An 8,732-nucleotide genomic window follows, 5' to 3' on the forward strand; every position below is an offset into this window, starting at 1 on the left:
TAATCGAATTTCCAATTCAAAGAGTTCGTCCACACATGACGCACCCTCTCCCTCAGTATGACACTACCAATTCACACAGAACCGCTTCGGCATCTGCAACAATGTGATGCTTTCGCATAACTGTCATCGTTCTTCATACAGTCGCGGTTTGGACCCATCCAATTTTCATCTGTTTCCAAAACGTAAAGAACATCTTCGAGGACTTCGCTTTGATAGTGATGAAGTGATGCAAGCAGAGGTGAAGTTGTGGCTCCGTCAACAAAGGGAAACATTCTAATGTACAAACTAGTGTCTCATGTTCGTCGCCAGACTCATTATGTTGAGAAATAAAGTGTGTAGACTTGAATAATAAAGATCTAAAAGGCTAATAACACTTGTTTTATATAGAAAGCTTGAAGAGTTTCCACATAAAAACCTTGCTGGCATTACTTTTCAGCACGCCCGCGTACATAAAGCAGTGCAAGATATCATCTTGAGAGAGGACGAGTCACTCTCTCTCTCACTATTTTTCATATTTAAGGCTACTCTTTAATGTTGGTTTTACACTGAAGACGTCATTTTTGTGAGACGACAGGAACTTAACAACATGAGCAGGCATTGATATCATGCATTTACGTTACTCATGCAAGTGGGATCTTCATGGTGACTCTCCTTCAAACAGTATTTCTGGAGTTGAGAATAAGCAGGCGGTTTGGTCATTTAACAGTAAATCTTGCAGCGGACGTTTGAGGCTTGGAAGCCACGAAGCCACCTGCAGCTATTGGGGAAAGGAACATCTTGAAGCACTTACCGGGGACAGAACGCTGGTTCCAAGAATTTCTCGCACTGTTGAGCAATGTTTTCGGTTAAAGAGACGAAAAAACTGCCTACCTGGACCTACCAGTTAGGCGTCTCTAGCCGTGGCAGGGGCGCAAAAGAAATGTAGGTCGCCCAGGTGCAGCGTTTCGACAGAGTCGTAAATTCATTTTGTGAACGGGGTTGGCGGCCGTACACATTCGCGAGTTTCCATGTGCACTGTGGACTGGGCACTATCGAGAGAGTGATCAGGTGGTGTTGAAAATCTGTATGAGAAGCCTCAGGCTTTCTAAAGAATTTTGGAGTTGAACACCACGTTTATAGCTGCTCTGAAATGGTCTATGTTCGGACACAAAAGAACTTCTCTTAGTTTGCCGGAGGCCCCTCTTTGGACATGCAGCAATGTTCGGCCCATCTAGTTAATTATCTCTGTGATAAATGTGTTGTTCACTTAAGGCCTAACCAGAAACTCAAAACACGCTGCCTAAAGTAGCCGTCAGGAAAGAGAAGTCAGGAGCGCAACATCTTCTCGCCTCCGCATGGGAATTTACTAGTCAGATGTTGTCTGTTTCTCCAGAAAAGAGAAACATATTATTAACTTTGATTAGGACTGGCCGGCCAACGGCCTTACCGCAGTGGTAACACCGGTTCCCGTCAGATCACCGAAGTTATGCGATGTCGGGCTGGGCTAGTCCTTGGATGGGTGACCATCTGGTCCGCCGAGCGCTGTTGGCAGGCGGGGTGCACTCAGCCCTTGTGAGGAAAACTGAGGAGCTACTTAATTGAAAAGTAGCGGCTCTGGGAGAGCGGTGTGCTGACCACATACCCTTCCATATCCGCATCCGGTGAGGCCTGTGGGCTGAGGATGACACGGCGGCCTGTCGTTACCGTTGGTCCTTCCAAGGCCTGTTCGGGCGGACTTTAGTTTTAGTTTTATTAGGACTGGCCAATGCATAGAGCAGACAAATTACACGGGAGACATGGAGCTCTTGGAGTCTTGTGATTGGCTCGAAACCCTTGTGGGGGTGGTTGCGTGAGCGCCTTTTTGGAGTTTACTGTGGTTTGATGGAAAGGGAGGAGCAGAGAAACTTGGTTTTCTGACTCAGGCTCTGGTCTGGACAGGATTCTGATCCTGAGTCTTGTTATGAGGAGGTTGTACTTGGGACACTCGTCCTGAGCGTGACTACGCACTAGCATTGGTCTTGACTGGGGAGCCCTTAGCTTTACCGACAGTTTAGATTCAGTCGTCTCGGACAACTCGCTGGTCTGTGGTACGACCGGCAAACAGGAGTGTCACACTCCAGAATCGCCGAGATTTCAGGGCTCCATTATAGAGCAATTGCGATCCGTTAAACAGATCGGCACCCGCGACTCTGCATATTTCGTGTCCGCGATAACGAATTACAGGCGCCGCACATCGCTAAACTGCACTCGCTTGCACCACGGCTGTCACCTGAGACAGCATTCAAGTTTATTTATATTCTGATAAAAGTGAAAACCTCTAATGCAGGTCAACAACAACAACCACTGTGAAAGGGCAAAATCAATTTAGCAGACGCATGGGCCAGGTAGATAAGTGGAAGACTTACTAGTTAAAGTAACTGCTGTCAAGGGCGTAAACTCAGAGTCACCAGTAGACTTTCAAATCATACCGCAAGACCACTGTAATCTTGCAATCTCACAAGCTACTATAATGTAAATTGTACAATTTTGTTTCGATGCGATTTCAATGACTGCTGTAAGAATTTGCAGCACATTGTTCTTATTGAAAATTAAAATAATGTTCTGAGGCATGTGGATATCCCAGTTTCGCTCTTGCTGCAATAATAGATGGTTTAGATGCCCGATCAACTCATTGTCAAATCACAAAACACGTTGCCTAGATGTTGATTCCAGGCACAAAACATCCATTTCCAGATATCTTCCTGAAAATCGTGGTCATGGTTGGTCTTGGCGAACTATGTTATTAAACAACGACTTGGCCGGAACTGCAGGTTATATACATCAAAGTGGTCCTTCCCCGAAAGAGTTTTGACATGGAACTTTGTTTCTGACACACGGTCACAATGCCAGGCTTGCTTTGGAAAGAAATGAAAGAATTCTCTTGTCTAAGAGGCAGGATAACATGGGATAGCCCAAGTGAGGAAGAAATCATAAGGTGATTGGCACAGACGAAAGCGCACCATTGTATGGGAGTGAAGCGTGGACTACCGTAAAGAAGAAATCAGAAACATCTGAAATGTGCTATTATCGCAGAATGTTAAAAACTAGCTGGACACATAAAGCACGAAATGAATAAGTAGCTATTATAGCAGAATGTTAAAAACTAGCTGGACACATAAAGCACGAAATGAATAAGTACTAAACAGAACTGTCAAGGAAATAACTTTATGGAATACTCTGCCAGAAGAAAGATAGCGGGACGTCTGCTACGGTATTCACGAAGAATTAAGTTGGTGCTGGAAGAAACAATAGAGGGAAAAAGTCATAAGGGCAGAGTGTGCTACACGTATTATAGGGATAGAGCTGAAAAGATCAGCATAAAGTAGGAAGATGTGAATCCTAAGGCAAAGTGGATAGTTTACAAAAAAGTGTATGATACAATTCAGTAGTAGTTAGTTTTTATTGTGCATCGAACTGAATATTGATTTCGAAACTTCCTGACACATTATAATTGTGTTATGCTTATCCATTACGGATATTTTAGAACCGTGACTTTATATTAATGTAAATAAATTATACAAAACTGAAACCAGTCACTTTTTCATTAATAATGCTTTATTACACTAACCGGTTTTCGAACCCTTTCAGGTTCAGCTTCAGATGATTTCGGGAGAATCCGGGAAGTTACATCATTACTGGTAGTAGCATAATGCTGGGTGCTGGTTCTATGGCAGAAAGATGGGTCACACTTTAATGTATCGCCATGACTATAGATTATCTGTCGATATGGATGTGAATTTAGTTTTTACTTATTGCGACAGTATAGGCGGCTTTTTTCGTATCTGTCTGCCTCCATTTTGATGTCCAGAACACTTTCACACGAACTATATTAGTTCACACTTTAACAGTGACACTTTACCAGCATCCAGCATGCGCTTTACAACTGTTGCTTATAACAAAGATCTTGACAGAGAGATATGGCATAAGCCTACTTTGTACAGAGATGTAATTTGTTGTTCTTTACATGTGTTAAAGTCGATATAAGGGCAAGTTTTTTCATCAGAATGGTGATAATATGAGAGCACTAGAGAAAATAATAATAAATTACTTCAAGAATAAATTTCAGGTGATCTGTTATGTTATTTCTATTTGTATGTTACAGGCAGTTTTTTTTTTAGCAATTATCATGTTTGGCAGTAACATGAATCCCAAGGAATCAATAATACAGAGTTATTGTATCTGCAGTTAGGTGCAGCTGTCTGTATGACTAGGACCTGTATATTTAAATTAATAACAAATCTTCAGATGAACTGTTGGCTTATTTCTGTTGTTACATTAACGTGATCTGGAGTATTATCAAGAGCAGATTCTGTTTATTTTAGCTAAAGGTATATGTATAAGGGTTAAAGTGATTGTAATGGATTAAAGCTGTTTGAATGGCTACACATTTAATATTTTAAAAAACCATGAACAAAAATTCTTTAACTGTTGAGTTATTTTTATTCTAACATTAGAGTGATCTGGGATATTGGTAAAGGCAGTTTATGTTTGTTCCAGCTAGAATTAATATGTATAAAGTACTGATTTATGTTAGCAATGGAGGGCTTTAACATTTAAAGATATGGTACATGTCTTATTCTGTGGTAGTATATTACATTGACACCAGTGTGGTTAGGATGTAAGGAGAGGGGGGGGGGGGTCATTCGGAGGGAGGGGGTTGGGGAGCTGGTGTAAGTTTTATTGGCTGGTTACTTGTTTTGAACTAGTAGATCTTCAAAGTTCTGAAGGAAAAATTTGTTTCTCAGTTCAGTTTGATCATTGAGTAGGTAGTCAGGTGCTGTATTTGTGTAGACAAATATTTCAATTTCTTCAAGAAGGTCAAGTATTGTGCCTTTGTTGGCAAAATGTAGTATTCGGAGATTCTGTTCTATGTTGTTTGCAGAATGATTGTCTTGGGCAAGATGTGAGGCAAAGCTGGACTTGTTCAGGTTGTTAAGACGGAGTGCACTCTAATGTTAGAATAAAAATAACTCAACAGTTAAAGAATTTTTGTTCATGGTTTTTTAAAATATTAAATGTGCAGCCATTCAAACAGCTTTAATCCATTACAATCACTTTAACCCTTATACATATACCTTTAGCTAAAATAAACAGAATCTGCTCTTGATAATACTCCAGATCACGTTAATGTAACAACAGAAATAAGCCAACAGTTCATCTGAAGATTTGTTATTAATTTAAATATACAGGTCCTAGTCATACAGACAGCTGCACCTAACTGCAGATACAATAACTCTGTATTATTGATTCCTTGGGATTCATGTTAGTGCCAAACATGATAATTGCTAAAAAAAAAAACTGCCTGTAACATACAAATAGAAATAACATAACAGATCACCTGAAATTTATTCTTGAAGTAATTTATTATTATTTTCTCTAGTGCTCTCATATTATCACCATTCTGATGAAAACACTTGCCCTTATATCGACTTTAACACATGTAAAGAACAACAAATTACATCTCTGTACAAAGTAGGCTTATGCCATATCTCTCTGTCAAGATCTTTGTTATAAGCAACAGTTGTAAAGCGCATGCTGGATGCTGGTAAAGTGTCACTGTTAAAGTGTGAACTAATATAGTTCGTGTGAAAGTGTTCTGGACATCAAAATGGAGGCAGACAGATACGAAAAAAGCCGCCTATACTGTCGCAATAAGTAAAAACTAAATTCACATCCATATCGACAGATAATCTATAGTCATGGCGATACATTAAAGTGTGACCCATCTTTCTGCCATAGAACCAGCACCCAGCATTATGCTACTACCAGTAATGATGTAACTTCCCGGATTCTCCCGAAATCATCTGAAGCTGAACCTGAAAGGGTTCGAAAACCGGTTAGTGTAATAAAGCATTATTAATGAAAAAGTGACTGGTTTCAGTTTTGTATAATTTATTTACATTAAAATTGTGTGTCAGACCAGGAACCGAACCTTGGACCTCAGTCTTTCGAGTGCAAGTGCTCTACAGATTTAATCTTTTTTTTTTCTTTTCGCTGTATCAGAAACAATCACAACGGCGTTGGCGACGCAGTTACATGAGACGAAATGAGGTTTAAAAAGTGAAGAGAAGAGTGTGTTCGATATCTCGCCTTTTCATCCACACAGTGACAGAGTTACCAAGTTTTTAGGGCCTCTGCGCTCCCATTTCGGCGGCTCCTTTCGCGCTTGATATCTTTCGTCCACCAGCTTGCACAGTGCCATGTTGACAATTTGCTTCATGCGGTCTGAGCCACACTCGAGTACTACTCTCAGCTGTTACAACTGAAATCGGGACTCACCTGACGAGGCTACAACCGATATGGTCGCGAGCCAACGAGTGGCGCTGAGGGGCTGTCGTGCTGTTAGCGAACTCAGTCGCCTCGGTTTGCTGCCGTAGCTCATTAACGCCAGATTACACCGCACTGTTCTAACGGATATGTTCGTCGTACGTCCCGCATTGATTTCTGCGGTTATTTCAAGCAGGGTTGGTAGTCTGTTAGCCATGGCAACTCTACGCAAACGCGGCTATTCTCTCACGTTACGTTAAGGCTGTCGGGCACCACTGATCAAGGGATATTGAACATTGAATTCCCTAACAATTTTCGAAATATGGAATATCCCATGCTTCTAGCTCGAACTATCATTCCGCTTTCAAAATCTAATTCCCGTCGAGCGACCAGAATCACATTGGGCAGCTTTTCGCATGAATCACCCGAGTAGAAATGACAGCTCCGCTAATGCGTAAACGATACTACCTCCATCTGCAAATGAGGTATCGCTATCCCATGACTTTTGTCACCTATTTGTACATCCCATTTGCTTAAACAGCAGGATTTAGCTTTTAATCAGCTTTCACGGTGCAGCACACAGCTAACAAATATTCTGGTATAATAAAATTTAAATCTAGATCTTTTGTAATGTGTATACAGGGTGTTACAAAAAGGTACGGCCAAACTTTCAGGAAACATTCCTCACACACAAGCAAAGAAAATATGTTATGTGGACATTTTATTACTTCTCTTCAAATCACAAAAAAATGGTTCAAATGGCTCTGAGCACTATGGGACTTAACATCTATGGTCATCAGTCCCTTAGGACTTAGAACTACTTAAACCTAACTAACCTAAGGACATCACACACACCCATGCCCGAGGCAGGATTCGAACCTGCGACCGTAGCGGTCACGCGGTTCCAGGCTGAAGCGCCTAGAACCGCACGGCCACACCGGTCGGCAGTCGTTTGATGACACCCAGTCATCACGAGGCTGAGAAAATCCCTGACCCCGCCGGGAATCGAACCCGGGATCCCGGGCGCGGGAAGCGAGAACGCTACCGCACGACCACGAGCTGCGGACCAAATCACGTTAATCATGGAATGGAAACACACAGCAACAGAACGTACCAGCGAGACTTCAAACACTATGTTACAAGAAATGTTCAAAATGTCCTCCGTTAGCGAGGATACATGCATCCACCCACCGTCGCATGGAATCCCTGATGCGCTGATGCAGCCCTGGAGAATGGCGTATTGTATCACAGCCGTCCACAATACGAGCACGAAGAGTCTCTACATTTGGTACCGGGGTTGCGTAGACAAGAGCTTTCAAATGCCCCCATAAATGAAAGTCAAGAGGGTTGATGTCAGGAGAGCGTGGAGGCCATGGAATTGGTGCGCCTCTACCAATCCATCGGTCACCGAATCTGTTGTTGAGAAGCTTACCAACACTTCGACTGAAATGTGCAGGAGCTCCATCGTGCATGAACCACATGTTGTGTCGTACTTGTAAAGGCACATGTTCTAGCAGCACAGGTAGAGTATCCCGTATGAAATCATGATAACGTGCTCCACTGAGCGTAGGTGGAAGAACATGGGGCCCAATCAAGACATCACCAACAATGCCTGCCCAAACGTTCACAGAAAATCTGTGTTGATGACGTGATTGCACAATTGCGTGCGCATTCTCGTCAGCCCACACTTGTTGATTGTGAAAATTTACAATTTGGTCATCAGAATCGAGGAAGTACAGTACATACTGACGAAACCAAAATGAGCTCTAACATGGAAATTAAGAGTTTCTGGACACATGTACACATAACATCTTTTCTTTATTTGTGTGTGAGGAATGTTTCCTGAAAGTTTGGCCGTACCTTTTTGTAACACCCTGTAGAATGGAGTCTAAATTAATGGGCTGAAATAAATACGTGGACACCAGAAATTATTTTGTACAACGTATCATTTTTCATTCTTATTATTTACGATTCTACTTGTGACACAATATTCTCTCTGCATGTTATTTGCACTTTACATAAAAATGGCTACTAGCGGCTAAAGCTTACACAAAACTCCACGCTTATAATGCACTACTAATGAACGTTATCTTCTCTCGTCGACATTTTTATGTGCTGTGACAGAAGAAATTCAAGCTGTCACCCAAACCGTTGCCGACAAAACTGAAGTGAAGTAAGGGTAGTTACCTACATGCTAAACGGAATAATTAGGGTCGCCGACAGGGGAGGTGTAGGGTGACAGCTAACTACTTCCTGCCTGCAGGAGGCGTTGATTCATGGATAACGAGAAGCGGTTCATTAGCCATACAAAGTTTCAGAACTGTCGCAGCTTCCGTTGTGCACAGATTGTACAGTGTTCAGCACGCAGCGCAGCGAAAACTCGGTTAGAGCCGTGTTTGCAGGGTAGTATGCTGGGGCGGCTTGACGCAGGTCAGGCCGGGGCAGTA

General features: G+C 42.2%; 1 pseudogene; it reads left to right on the forward strand.

The window, feature by feature from the left end:
* The first annotated feature begins 1,412 nt into the window (after positions 1 to 1,412).
* Positions 1,413 to 1,530, forward strand: LOC124791164 (annotated as a pseudogene).
* The last annotated feature ends 7,202 nt before the right edge of the window (positions 1,531 to 8,732 follow it).

Source organism: Schistocerca piceifrons, chromosome 3 (assembly GCF_021461385.2).
Source record: "Schistocerca piceifrons isolate TAMUIC-IGC-003096 chromosome 3, iqSchPice1.1, whole genome shotgun sequence".
Classification (NCBI taxonomy): domain Eukaryota; kingdom Metazoa; phylum Arthropoda; class Insecta; order Orthoptera; family Acrididae; genus Schistocerca; species Schistocerca piceifrons.